The following is a 15,298-nucleotide window of genomic DNA, read 5'->3' on the forward strand; positions in this document are numbered from 1 at the left end:
CAAATTTGTTATGTCGCATGTGGTTGGACGTTGCATTCACGAATGCCTGTTCATTCCTAATAGGAATGGCCAACAGTGCGACGTGCAGTTTTTGGGGGTGTTGAGAGACAAGAGAGCACCTACTGTGCCACTACCCATCCTTCGACGCTCAACGGTGTGCTCTACATCGTAGGCTCAGCCGCTTGGATGACAGACCGCTCTCGAAGGGAAAGACCCTGAGACTTTGGCCCAAGCATTTTTGCGTGCACAAGGCCACAGAAGCCCCATTGTACTTCCGAAAGTGACTGTTAGCGAAGATACTACAGCGCGTGTGTTCACTATGACTGCCTCTATTAGAGTGCAGCTCTCAGGTGTCCGTTCCGGCGGCGAGCATCAGCGTAACCGAGCGAACGAGCGCAGCGAAGGATGAAAGAGCAAACGCAGAGCGCCGCGGGGTATGAAAGACGCGAGCAGGACAGCGGAGAGGAGGATGCAGCGCAACCATGAGGCGGAAAGCGGAGGAGGGTATGGCGAAAACGTGAGAAGAAAAGCGCAGTGCGGTGACGATGGCTACGAGATGGCGCCAGAGTAGCGCGCGTCCTCTGGAAGGTTTCTCGGTGGCGGCGGCTGTGAATCGCGCCCGCGCGTCGCCCATGCGCTGCCTCTCGCAATCTCCAGATTAGAGAGGCAGTCGCGCCACACTTCGCTTTGCTTGCAAAGTGCCTCATGAGGCAGATTGTCTGCGCCAGCCAATATATCGCGAAATGAAAACATGTACAGAGCTGTGCTCAAGTTTGCATTAGGAAGTGTCGTAATCGTCTGTGAATTTTTATTCTTCTGATATTTTCTTTTTTATTGTTTATTCATCCACCTTTCCCCTTAACCAAGTGTAGCGTAGATAACTGGGCACTTCCTTGGTTAAACTCCGTGCCTTTCCCTCTTCGTCACTCTCTATTGTATTCATTCTTGTGCAAGATCCTTATTTGGAGATTACAAAAGCGTCAGTTCGGAACTACACCCGTTAAGGAAAACTTCACCGGGAAATTTTTCTTTTATCGATATTTATTTCGCATAGCCATGATACAATTTTATACAATAATGAAGAACCATTTAAGTATACGTGTATCACGACACTCACGGGCACGCATCATAAAATATTACAAAATAAATATCCGTTAACTGCATGGTCGCTTTCGTATCTTCGTGTATCATGTTTATAATTTTGACTGCTATATAAAACAAACCAAACCTACAGGCTCGTTTAAGCCCTGATACTTCATGTTCAACTTCTTCGAGCACACCAGCAAAATCTCCTTAATGTCTTGTGTTACTCGTAGTTTTATACCCGTTCGGCGTAAGCTTCCGCCAATCTGACTTTCATGCATGTACTATCGGCGTCAAATAAAACGCGAACAATGAAGCGCCTAAGGGAAAGTATAGTGGGTGCCGTCCAATGGTCACCATTAATAGGAGCGCACGTCCGGTTTGACTGCAGTGCGTGATGATGTTGCCCCTATACTGCGGTATTTTCGTTTCCGTTCTGGTTGTCTTTTATTTGAAAGCGACAAAAGATGATGGCGCAATAATAACGACTGCGCAAACTGTACCACACGCACCGCTGTTCGAGGTTCATTTGACGCCGATGGTACGGTTTGGCCGTGTTTGGTGATAATACTTGCCCTATGCTGTGATGCTTTAACTTCTGTTTTCTTTGATTTTCTTTTCTCGCTTTGAAATAAAGGAAAGCCGAAAAGAAACGAAAGAGGGGAGCATCATCGCGCAGTGCAGTCAAACTGGATGTTCGCGCCCGTCAATTAATGGTGACTAATGGACGGCGCGAACTATACCTTCCCTTAGGCACTCCGTTGTTCGCGTTTCATTTGACGCCGATAGTACGTTACGGAAAAGTGTACCTCATGAACAGGCCGCAAAGCTAATTTGTCATGTTTTAAAGTGTTTTTTTTTTCAGCGATGCTAATGCAACGCTTTAACAGTCCTACATAGCTCAGCATCACGAGAACACTGGCACTAGCAGAAATTGTGGTCATATCTTTACGCAAAGGAAATAGGTAAAAAAAATACTGTGAAGGTCTAGGATACATCAGGTCTCTTCGATCTCTACATTCTATAGTAGGGATATTTGTACGATTGCTCTTATCATCTGTGCATTTAAGCAATGAAAAATCCACTGTAACGAAAAATTCCCTGTCCTCAAGCCCCAACACCGAAACTGCTGCAGCGTGAAACTTGAGGAATTCGCAAAAATTTTAAAGAAATATTTATGATAATGACATCTGTGTTCTTGGCAAATGATAGCAGTGGTTATTATGTTGATTTACGCATAAGTTGATACTTGACGATATGATTACTTGATATCGCAATTATGATAGTACAGAAGTTAAAATAGTTGCTATAATCACCCAATAAATAAGATGCACGATATAACCAGAACAAAAAAGCAAATAGTAGAACACTCAAAATCTACAGTGCACGTTGAATCTGCAGTTATGTGAATTAGTGAGAAAGATATTGCCGATTTAGGCCTTTAAAATGGAGAAATAGAAACGCTGAATAGTCAGGCCAGCCTATTAGCGGAATGTAAGGCGGCTCGGGATAAGGCCGAAGTTGCGCATTAACCTTAAGCGTTTCTGTAAAATGTCACAATCGCACTGTTGAAGACGCTGAATTACGCTGCAGCAGAGAAAGATAACACGCCGAGGCGGAGCTTTGCGAGCAGGCCTTACTCTTTACTGGTCGGACGATAGCGGGCACCAATGCCGTGAGAGGCTGCTTCCTATTGGTCAGTTCCAGACAGCCAATAACTGAGTCACACGGCCAGTTTTCTTTACCCGCACGCCATGCCGTCGCCAAGTGCTGTACTTTACCCTTTGCTGTCCAGAGAATGGGATAAATGACCTTGTTATGGCACTGGCCGGCACGGTTACCCTGAGAAAGCAGTGCCGTTTGACAGAACAATTGCAGTGATGCACACAATCCGAAACACTGCCCAGATACTGTCGTTAAACAGTTGAACGTAAGCAGCCAGCTTCAAGAGTTTTTGGCAAAGCCTTTCTTTGTTTCCAGAAAGATAAATCACACGCACACCGAGGAACACCGAAAGTCACCGAGTTTCTTGTTTCTCGTCCCCTGCTTTGCGCTTGCCCAGCTATTCTCTTTTTGGGCCTTGGTCCAAGGTGTTATATGAACAGCGAGTCTGGAAAATTTTGTTATATTTTATGTGACCTTTTTAAACTTTGAATATACCAATCCTTTCTTGTGAAACTTTTCAGAAGAGAAGTTTGAGAGCATTGTTCGTGAATGTGGAAAACAAGGCTCTAAACCTATATTCCAGTGCAGTGATGATGGCTCTACAAGCTGTGCTATAAACAACTTCAAGTGCCTTTTTAATAGCCATGGGATATGCCAGTGGGTTTATGCATGTTAATAAAAAGAAAAAAATGTCATTTGCGTTCATTGGAGTTCGTTTATTGTATATAATAGGGGGCAGTTTGTATTTTATTGCACGTAGGCTTATAAGTACATTTACCAGCTTCCATACTCTACGCCAATCCGTATGGCACCTGCTACCACACTTAGTGCATGACATTCCTTGCTAAGCTAATAACAAGAAATGATACCGCGATGTAGCATCAATCAATGTTTCGGCTATCAACAGCCAAGAACTCATATTAACTCGATTGAATGACATGGCATATATTTTATACTAATGATCATAATGATACTGTTAAATATCAAGAATTGAAAAACATAACTTTAGAGCTCGAGATAGGATCGGAATAAAACTCAAAAGGGCTATATAAGGTATGTAGCTGAACATACTTATAAAAACTTCAGGGTGTGTTGTAATTTATGGAGTGACCAGGAGTTATGAATCGCCACCGGTTCAACTACTTGGCACTGTTCATGGAGTGACAAAAACAGTAGCGGTATATAAAAAATCTGGATCGAATTGAAATTTGCAGGATACGAGGGCATCACAAAGGCACCGAGAAGGTAACATAAGAGTCTGTAGGTCAATTACCGGAAGCAGCATGAATCAAAAAGTACTGTTGGGACCTCTAGAACACATAAAATGAATAAATGATTCAAAAGCGGATGCTATAGATAAAAAGATACGTCATTTCAGTGTAAAACTGTGCTTCGATATAGTTGAAGTCCTCAAGAAGCCGATCAGTCACTTATTACTATTTGGATAGCACAATCTAAAATAGGTAATTTTTCGTCTTAATCACCTCATGGTGCACAAAGCAGTGGTAATCCCTTTCAAACAGCTGCTTTGAAAAGGATTACACTCAATCGCCTACCTTATCACTTCTCCGTTCAATCAAATGAAATCTTAGAGGGAATTTAAGCCCACGCTTCAAATCTATCCTAACAGTGACAGCTCACCGGATGACGACAAAGAGAGCAACGACAGAAACGGCAGCGATGACCACGTCGTACACAGCTACAACGACGACGGTGACGGCTCAATCAGAACGACCAGTACATTTGTACGACGCCTGTAAAGTCACCGACTCGAGCTCGAGTCTCGCAATAAAGTTTTCTTCTCCCGCGAATTTCGCCAGGTAATCATGGCAATAAACGTCGTCATAATAACTACGACAGGCCCAACGAGTACTCTAAGCTCATCCAGCACTGCTTCTTCAGGAATGTGTAACAACAACAAGTTGAGTAAAAATTTATTGTACTTTTCCCCTTGGTACAGCTCGCTCCGCAATGTCTCAGCGCTCATGGCGTTCTGTTCCTGAGAGCAAGTTGGCGTGTTGGTATCCAGGTCGCGTCGTCCTTATTTCGATGGGGGATAAAAAAAAAAACTATTATTGCGGGCCCCTCCACTAGGGCGTCTCTCATAGCACCAGCGCTGCTTTATTACGTTAAAACCCATGAATAAAAAAACATCGGTAAAACGTTGTATTTATGATGGTACTATTTTCCTAGAATCGTACTAATTCTTCCTTCTATTTTTCCCGTGTTGCCGTTCCGCGAGTGCTGCGTATGACGAATGTGGTAGTTATAAGGTACTTCTTGAATATTCCAATGAACACTTGTATTCGCTAAATTTAGGAGTGACGTCACCAAATTATTTAATTTCGTACTGTCCGTTTGCAGCGTTTTCTGCTCAAAAATGAAGAGACAAATAACGGGCGCACCCTGCCTATGTCGCAAGCACAAATATGATGCAAGAACAAACAATTAAAATGGCCATTTAATATAATTTACAGATGTTCAGCGTTCTCAATATTAGGGCTATTTCATTCTTGGAATACTGAAGAGAAGCCCATCGAGAATTGCACTCAAAATATCATCCACCAAAGCGCAAGGCACGCAGAAGTCTGCTTTTTCTTCTGTAATGTGGCTCAGAGAAGGCTGAAATTATTCTTCTTTGGGATATTCACAGTAGAGCACTGCACGGGCCGATTTGTTCAGCCCGGGCCCGGCCCGGTCCCGTTTTTACTTTGAGCTGCCCGCCCGAGCCTGATCAAAAATTTTATGGCGAAACCCGGGCCCGGCCCGGGCCCGAAAATAATCTACGTTACCCGCCCGGCCCGCCACCCCTTTACCTTAGGCCCGAGCCCGACCTGAGCCCGGCTCGAAACCGGCCCGAACCCGGCCCGCGACCAAAAAATCCATGTTTTTCAGATTTGAGACGCCCGAGAATAACTCGCTGCACGTTACATGCACACCACCAGAAAGCCCGAGCCCGGCCCGGGCCCGCGTCAAAAACCCTGAGCCCGGCCCGGGCCCGGGTCAAAAAGCACACGCCGTGCCCGAGCCCGGCCCGAGCCCGTGAAAAAACTGCTCTACCCGGCCCGGCCCGGCCCACGGGCCGGGCCGGGCCGGGTAGAGCAGCCGGGCCCGGGCTTTCGGGTTAGCCCGAGCCCGTGCAGTGCTCTAATTCACAGTATGTCCGTGCTCTTTAAGCTTAGTTCGTGATTGTGCATCGCAGGTGATCTTAGCCTGAAAGACGTTGTCAAACAAATTTGAGTCATTGTTGTCGGGGACCGTCAAGTCCTATACATGCGCCCAGCCAGGAACGAAACGAATTAAACGACTTGAAGTTTTCTGGCACAGATAACCCCTCGCCCACAATGCCCGAGGATCAGTGCTCGTTTATCCAGATCAGCAAAGTGCACTTGCCGATGCCTGCACTCTAGATCTGACTACCCTGCAGTCGTGGACAGGTCTGTCAGTTGAAGTATCTATCAGCGGAGGATGGGTGAAAAACATGTGAAAGCATCAGTGATCTGTTTTACGGAAGTGCGAAAATAAGCTTCTTAAAAAACACACTTTTGGCTGGCACAACACTTAAAATACAAACTTCTCTGTGGTGAAGTTCCCAGCAGAGTTCTTGACCTGACGCCCTGTCACGAGGCCTTCAGTAAATTAATGCACGTGATTAAATGTAACAATTTCGTTCCCTCGGAAAAATTCGTAGGAACACACGCTAGCCAAAATAGTCCGAGAACATAATTATGCTCAGACTTCACCGATAATGACTAGCATTTTTTAAGAAAGTAAAGCATTTTGATTCTTAGCAAATGCTACGTATCAGCTAAACAATTCGTACTACAAAGTGGTTCTCTAGAATAGTCTCCGGCGAATGACAAAGAGGTTTCCATTATAGCAGCTGCTTGAATTGTGTCTCTGATATTGTCCGATTTGGAACTTACATATGGGAAAACAGTAATGGCCTGCCGTGGTGGGGTAGCGGCTGCGGTGCTGCGCTGCTAGGCACGAGGTCGCGGGATCGAATCCCGGCCGCGACGGCCGCACTTCCCGGTGGACTAAGTGCAAAAACGATCCCCAGATGGTCAAAATTTCCGCAGTCCCGCGTTATCGCGTGCCTCATATTCAGATCGTGGCTTTGCTTCCTAAATCCTCGAAATGTAACTTATTTTAGTACTAATGGCGAATAAACAGTGACTGCATTTTGTAGCTAAAATGGGGTTTATATGCAGAAAACAAAAGCAGGTTAAACGTCGCTGCTGTAGTTTTGAAGAGGGATCAGGCATTTATGATGAAAAGTGCATGACTTTAATAACGCATTCGTACGCGTGTGTTTGTGGTTACCTATAAGGCAAGCTTAATTTGTTGGACGTCGTATCGCTAGCATTAGCACGGCAATTTAGGCCCAACATACAAACACACGTAAAGAAGCAAACAAAATGTACGCAATTATTATGTCAATGGCGCTTTCTAAGTGACCAGTATAAAAGATAAGCGCACAAATGCAATTCTGCAATCATTCGGAGGTCTATTATTAATGCGATTAGCATTATTTGGGAACTTCACCCAGTTGTCGGTATGTCTGTTTGTCCTCGGCTAGCATATTTCACGCCAACTTGGTTATGAAACATCGATTGAAAACTGCCGGACCAGCTTTGTTCACTACGCCTGTGACAATAGGTATGTGCCAATCTTAAATGAACATCTTTGACTCCAACTTTGGTAAATGTGTATGTGCCATTAAATATATAGCGCTCTTTAATGAACCTCTTTCACGACAACTTTGGCCACATGAAACTAGGAGGCTTGGAAGTTCTCGTTGCCAGTGGACGAAGAACTCGATTCCTAGCACGCGTCCTAGTACAATTCCTAGCCCTGGGTATGTACCGTGGTATGTACTGGCTATGTGCTCATAACTAAAGCACCATTTACACCAAATGCGCACCCATCATAAGATATATTGATAACCGCGTTAATGCCGTCCATAGTGCCCAAAGGCCGTCGTCATGGCACTGTCGTCATAGCGTCGGCCTCAGAGTCGCCGGGACACTTTCCTGGTCGGTTGACCGTCATCATCAAACCATTGTCATTCCTGCTGACTCCTGGCTACAGCCTTGAACGACTGGTCAGTACCGAACATAGTGCAATACTTGTCGCGGGGGAACTGCAGATTTTTTTTTAATCAGCACTGTACCAGACAAATATTGCAAGGTAAAAAAAAAAACATGGTAATTCCATGCGATGTGAGAATCAGTTTAAGCGAAGCTTTCATTGGCGCTTGCGAAGAATGCTGTTTTTATTTCGTGACCGTTTTGTACTGTAGAGCGCACTACAACGTTGGAAACAATTTCACGGAAAGCGCTTTGCTCAAAATTAAACTTGCGGTGGCAGACATATCAATCCCGCGCATGACGGCGAAGGAATGACGATGATGCAATGAAGAAGCGATGCCGTCGACCGTATGACCACGACATCCATTGTGACAATAGGATGACGATGTCGGCATGACGATAATGGCATGACGACAACGTTATGTCGACGATGACGGTATCCCGACGACGAAATAGCAATGAGTGCATAATTACAACGGCGTGACACCGACGAAAAGATGCCTACGGAATGGCGACAATAAAATATTGATGGCAGCGTGGCGTCAGCGACGTCACGCAGTCACGCCTCCGTCAGCTCACAATGAGAACAATCACGATGTCAACGCAGTGACGACGACAGAGTGAAGACGTGGAATGATAGCAACGCCTTGACAACGAAGGAATGATCACGGTCTAACGAACTGGGTGAAATGGCAAGGAACGAATGACGACAACGGCATGTTTTTGTAAAGAAGCTCTCTTCCGCGCTGACGTGAATCGTCTGCCAGCCCGGGCCGCCTTTGTTCGGACTTTATCCGGTGTTTATTTGCATTATGTCCAGTAAGGGTCAATTGTGCATGGCAGCCAGGAGCCAGCCCCCTAAAAGTGTGCGGGAGAAGCAAGGAACCCTTCGCTTTAGAAAAAAACACCTTTGTGGACGCGGGAAAACGAAGGTAGGAGAAAAATCAAATACGTAGACTGCTAGAAGAACCTCTGCTGTCCATGATTGATTGACTATTCGTTGTCTGATTTACAGAGTGATTGTACTACACGACGAAAAGCGAATGCGTGACTATGATAGAAATAAAGATGGCGAGAGAGAATTTTTTTCCAAGATCCGTGGCTGCGTTAAAGTGCACCTGCATCTCAGCGTGCCGGCGTTTTTTCCTATGCACTATTATTACAAAAAACCATAAGTTCAATCTAGGCACCGGAACACCGGTCACTGACCTACTGTGGCGGGTCGCGGATGACGATGATGCGGATTTATTATCAGCCCCGCTTTTCAACGTTTCAACATTTCTTATGCATATCTAAGAAGTAGCAAATATACGACTTCAATATTTTACCTTCAACTATCCTGAACAGTTTAGCTAGAATCTAATCGAAGGCGCTATGATATTTACGTGACCGTTCCACGAATCACAAAGATGCCAATGTGATTGTTTATTTCATAAATTTGACAGTACATTCAGTAGTTCTAGTTCGTGCTCTTTAGGGTTCTTTTTTACCTGAGATACCATTTTCGCCCAAGTACCACAAGTACTATTCTAAGTGTAGAGTTCGCAAGGCAGATTTGACGTATTATTGATGTAGATTAAGCAAATAAAGAATTTAGGCAACAAATATAAGCGAGAGAGAGAGAGAGATGACTTCGTTTTATTGATCTGAGTTTATATCCCAACGCGACACAGCTCCTTTGGGAGACGCCATAGCCCGGACTCCACATTAGGTTTCACAACATTAATATGCACCCAAATTATGGTAATGAGTATTTTTTTCTTCGCATCCTTCTGAACTCATCTGGCGCAGTTTATATTCGAGAGTGAAATATCGCTTGAGCTTCGTAGTACAGGCATTTAAGTGAAAGAAAAGCACATCTCAGGTATTGATATAACCTTGGCTAGGTTCTTTTTCTATTCGTAAGATGGCCCTTAGGCTTAATACAAACATTGACAAAACCTGCTATTCCATTTCGAGCTTGAAGGGTGTCCCAATTATTATGTGTAGACACAAGCAGCGTTTCTTAGCTCAGGGGTTGCGTGAAACGCTAATAAGAAATTGAAAGGGAGCTGGCGGAGCAAAAGGTAACTATTGTCAAGAATTCGTCCTAATCAAAGCTCTGACCCTTCTTCGTCTTTGCAGTATGCATTGTGCTTCTGATTTCTCCATAAAGCCTGAACCTTAACGTTTCAATAATAAAACAGACTTTTTGTGAGATAATATCGGCAATTAAAGCCATGCGTAGGTCAAGTGAAGGACTATAGCCATGAACACAAACATTTACTGCCAGCTGGATGTTCAAATAAGTGCATTTTCTTACGGAACATATGATGAGCTGCATCCGATCAATGTCGGACGGCTATTGTAAGTCAGTACCACTAGCACTTAAAGTACTGCGACGCAGGCCCTGCCTGAAAGGATCGTACGCTGCGCACGTGCTGCGTATACGGAGAAAGACAAGTTGTGGCCCTCAATGTATTACGTGTGACAGCGATCAGCAGACTACGTTATTCCCCGTCACGTGGACCTCTCGTAGCTTCATTCGCAGCTTTGCTTGACACAATAAGCTTCACAGTGTGACCCACCCGATAAAGGAAGTGTCACAACGCAAGCGAAGCGTATACTCATGTCACCTTCCCATTTGTTCCAACATAATGGTATTGTCCAAGTATTAAGCATAAAGCTTTCCTTTATTACCTCACATTCGTGAGCTGTCTTTCCTTTGATCTTTCGGACACAGATATTCCTTGGGAACCTGAGCAACTCGCCATTAGTGTGTTGTTATACATGTTGTCCAGTAACCAGCGGCATACTGAATGAATTCGAGGGTCTTACGGGCAAAAACCACGGTTTGATTATGTGGCAGGGGGACGCCGGGTTATTTTGACCCGAATGCACGGGAGACGGGCGTTCTCGCATTTCGCCCCCATCGAAACGCAGCCGCCACGGCCGGGATTTGATCTTGCGACCTAGTGTTTAGCAGCGCAACTAAATCGCCACTAAGCCACCGAGGTGGGCCTGGCTACCTGTGTCCACTTACTTTGGGAAGCAGCCAAAAATAGTGACAGTTCTTGCTAGTACGTATTATTGCAGCCTGTAGTGAATCCACCAGCCGAAAACCTTAAACAGACATATTCGGCCTTAGAACTTAATTGAATCGCTAGCACATGTAGGTGAAACTTGTCTTTCTTCGCGATGAGCTTTGACCTGTTATACCGAATGCACTCGAATATATGGAGCAGGTCAGCACATCCAACTTGTCACTTCTTTCGCACTCGACAAATCGCTCTTTCTCACTTCTACCTCTCCATGCCGCTGCTTCAAACCGCATTTTGGAGGATGCATCGTGTTGTCTTCTACCAACTGCCTAAATCGTACAGTCCTATCACTGCTTACAAACACCGACGAGCATCGTAGTACTGTGTCTCAAAGAAGGTGCTTAGCTGCCATCTTGGGGTTTGATTTTATCGGAGGGGATCACAAGGCGAGAAAGGTATGCAAGTTCCATGAAGTTCTATATTTGTTGCTTAGGATGGCGTACCTAAACTGGATATTTATGTGTTGACAGCATACAAACAGGAGTTGCGAGCCACATCGCTGGTATCGTGACAGGCCGTGAAACGAAAGCACCAGCCGTGATCTGCTTCCGACATTCAGTATGTTTGTGATAGCTGTCTTAAGTGGTTAAACACGAAGTTTGGCAGTTTCTTCGGATTTCTGGCTATTACTATCTGCATCCTCCCGACATTTGGTATCATTACAGAATTAAAGTCGACACTTAGCAGAGAATGCTGATTTAATTTCTTTTATTGCGAAAAGTTTGTTCTATGTATGTGCTGTAAGTTGGAGGCTTCATTACACCTCTTGAAACTTGGGTGTAATCTTTAATGACTGTAGGCTTTTGCGCATAAACTACACGACGAAGACAGCAGACTCGACAGACACAAGTTTTATATTTATTCAGGACGTAGCAAAAAATTTGAATTCCCAACTAAGGCGCCTCTCAATGACAAGAGGTCGTCGGTGCCACGTTGAGAAAAACAACTGAAACCTGCATTGCACTGAAGCTAAGAAATGAAAACAATTCTACAGTGGGCAGAGAAATTCTGTTTCGGGGACTGCAGAACAAAACTCGATTGTTCTGTCAGAGCACACGATTCCCAGAAAAATGGAGCATCCGTACAAAATCGATGCCAACTGCAGCTAAAATACGCAAGTCTCTCGATGACTTTTTGACCCCTGCAGCTGCTTAACGCCAAGACTTAGCACGCTTTGTTAACAAAGAACGTCACAATATCGTGACAACAATAAGGGCAGCGCAACGACTTAAGGCTTCGTCGAGCAGCAGAAAAATATATTACCACATTTGGTCACGTCATTTCACTCTCTGCACTTTCAAATAAACGATTTTGTCTGAATATGCTGACCTCAGCAGCCGTATTGCACTTTTTTTTTCCTTTTTGCAGGAGAGGATGACCAGTGGAGGAAAGAGAGGGAACGCTACAACACCGGCGCGAAATTTAATTTGTCTGAAGTGCTAGCACGTGATTTAATGATGATCCGTCCTGTGGCGTGCCCTTTTGGTTGCTACAAGAAACTAGGTTGTGCATTCTTTCACACGAGTTGCCCCGGGTGACCTCGGGAAAACAAGATTACGCAGAACCCGCAAATATTGAACCTAGTGCTCGAAGCACGAAATACTTCATTTTCTGTCGAAGCAACTTCTCTCTTGTGCCTCAAAGCTATTTTTTTAAGTATTAGAATTTTCAAGTTTTCTTTCTCAATAAAACAAAGATTCTAATCTTCGAAGCAGCATTTCGCTGAGCAATTTTGCCAACAGTTAAGGGCACTTCAGAATCACGCAGTTCATCCAAAACTACGCTGTAGTGTTTTAGAATTGTACGATTTTTAGCAGGCTATTCTCCATAACTATATAAAGGAATCCTTTGTCGCTATCCCCTAAAATACAGATCAACAGTAAACGTTGCTTTCTGCAGTTTTGGTGAGCTCTACTAACTAAGCGTAAAGATGAAATAATGCGGTAAGCCACATGCAGAAACATTCACATAATGGTATAAAAGGTAGAACGGCTGGCACTGCAATTTTTTAAAACCTTTTTTTTAACCTGTGGCTTCTAAGGTGGCATTGATTGGGCGTGATTTCAAACAATGCTTGTTGGGTTCTTCGTCCTGGGCACCTATAAAATGACAACGCTTATTTACATGTGGCACTTTGTGTATACTCGTGTTAAACGTGGAGTAATTTTACAGCCGTATGCTTCAATTGTCCGCTATAGTGATAATTGAAGTTCTTCATGCTATATGATCTAGAAAATGTTGCGAATGATGTACGTAACTTTATACGAGAATAATAAATCTGTGATGGATATCTCCATTGGAAAATAATTGATTAGAGGTGGCTTCTGTCACATTACGTGTTTTAATACCACACTAAGGCACAAGACTACGGCACTAGAATGTAGCGCTACACGTTAGTTTGGTGCCAAAATTACAATTGCCTTTCTTCGAAAAACGAAGTCGATCAGCGTTTGGTTACACATATTGGCTAACAACGTACGAAATGCATAGACAAAAAAAATTGGCGGCGAACCATGCCAGGCATACCCGGCCTGCTGCAACCCCACCGACATCCCATCCAACAATTAGATAAAATTGCTTTTTTTTCACTCCACTAACAGAAATTCTAGTGCAATTTTTACTGGATTGATGCGATCGCACCGTTTGTCATCCCTCAGCCCTTCCTGTGATGAGATTCCCAATATAAAGAAATCTTCGGTTTACACCTTGCCTGCGTAAATTTTGCAAGTCAAGTAGAATTACAGAATAGCTTCTTTACAAAATTACCCATTTCTCAGAAAAATGTGAACCAAACCGAAATAAATATTTCTAAAGAATGCCGCATACGTTCAATATAGTGTATTTAATTACATCAGATCACTCAACATGTAGAGGATTTTGGCTGGACAAAATGCCAAGGTCTATTCCATACAAAGGAGGCCGCAATTTGATGGCGGTTTGATTTATTAACGCTCGCGCATTATGTGGCCCGGAAAGGAGACAAGATTTTAAAACACAATTCATATCTCTCTATTTAGCCCTGTCTCTTTTGTAACCACTAATGCTTCTTGGTCTCCACAACGCCCCCATTTTCCTCAGAAACAATCTGACTTAAAAGTATTGAATACAGGGTGAGTTGGTATTTCATACGGAGGAAAAATAGCGCGTTAAACAAGAGAGTTTGCTTGTCACGCTATTCTTCGTCAGAACAATCTCAGGCCGACAATTATCCACTAGTAGAAATTCCTGGCCTATGGTTTCTACTGAAGCCAGAACGACTGCCGATGCTGCGTCAAGTAAAATAGATGGAATCGTGCGACACACTGTGACAGCGTGGTACCGTGAGAAACTGTATTTGTGACATCACGCGTGAGACCATGTCAATGATCATGTGTTTTGTGTGTGGGGAAACTAACTTGTCTGAGAGTTCTTTCACTCCTATTTTACTCGGTCAATTTTTGTACATATATATTCTTATCCCATTGGATTGTAGTGAACAAGACATGTAATGTGGCCAATCTTCTTGTCATTCTTTGTATATCACTTCAGACCCAATAATGTAATCAATACATTAACAAGCAAGAAGGTCTGAAACAAAAACGTTCTTACTTATGGAGTTTTGTGGAACACGCTAGTGGCTGTCGTAAAAATATACGTCAATATGCAGGATATTTAGAGAAATGAGACGTTTGTAGCACTTTGTGATAAACGTCCCTACTTGTCAGTTTTATGTTCTTACACTAAGCGAAACATAGTAAAGTGTATCATAAGTTGTTTGTACATGCAATCTATGAGAAGTCATTTGCGGGAGACGTCTGGTTGCTGGTTAGTTGGCTATCATACGACGCTTGATTCCCGAGTTTTTCTTTCGATGCAGGTAATGCGACGGTGCAGAAACGAATCACTCTGCACATGTAAATTCGTTTAATGGGTCTTCTATTAGTCCTGCCTAAAATACCCGCAGTTGAGCTTGTTATGCTTCAGTTTGAGTTTGTTATAATTTTCCTTTTGTTGTCTGCCCAACGCATAGCAAAAGAAGCCGCAGCGTATTATACACAATAGAAAATACAAAATTCCAACCCAACCACACATACATGTTGACGCCAGTGTCTATGAAAAAGGCTTTGCCATAGATTCGTTGAACGGAGTCTTCCAACGACGCCAAGAAAACTGATCACTGCCACTAATCCCACACCACCCAGGGGTTACAAGTAATCGAAATAGCAATTTGACACCTCCCTGATACTGCCACACACATGCACACATTCTCTTTGCAGACACAACGGCAGCCGGCCACATACTCGTTGACAACGATTTTCGCAAAAACATAGCAAAACAACTGTGTGAACACTTGCCCAACATCTTGGAGATTGTCTGGGTGCCCGTTCGCGATGTAAT

At 43.9% G+C, this 15,298-nt stretch overlaps 1 long non-coding RNA gene across 2 annotated transcripts in view; it reads right to left on the bottom strand.

The window, feature by feature from the left end:
* LOC125947577 (uncharacterized) overlaps window positions 1-15,298 on the bottom strand; it is a 58,037-nt gene that overhangs the window by 30,197 nt on the left and 12,542 nt on the right. Inside the window, exon 1 of one of the 2 annotated variants that reach the window (XR_007468409.1) lies at window positions 2,724-2,953. The exons of the other annotated variant lie outside the window; for it this stretch is intronic. This is a non-coding gene — a long non-coding RNA (uncharacterized LOC125947577). Of the gene's footprint in view, window positions 1-2,723; window positions 2,954-15,298 lie in introns of those variants that run through there. 2 annotated transcript variants of the gene reach the window in all.

This window comes from Dermacentor silvarum, chromosome 8 (genome assembly GCF_013339745.2).
Source record: "Dermacentor silvarum isolate Dsil-2018 chromosome 8, BIME_Dsil_1.4, whole genome shotgun sequence".
Taxonomy (NCBI): domain Eukaryota; kingdom Metazoa; phylum Arthropoda; class Arachnida; order Ixodida; family Ixodidae; genus Dermacentor; species Dermacentor silvarum.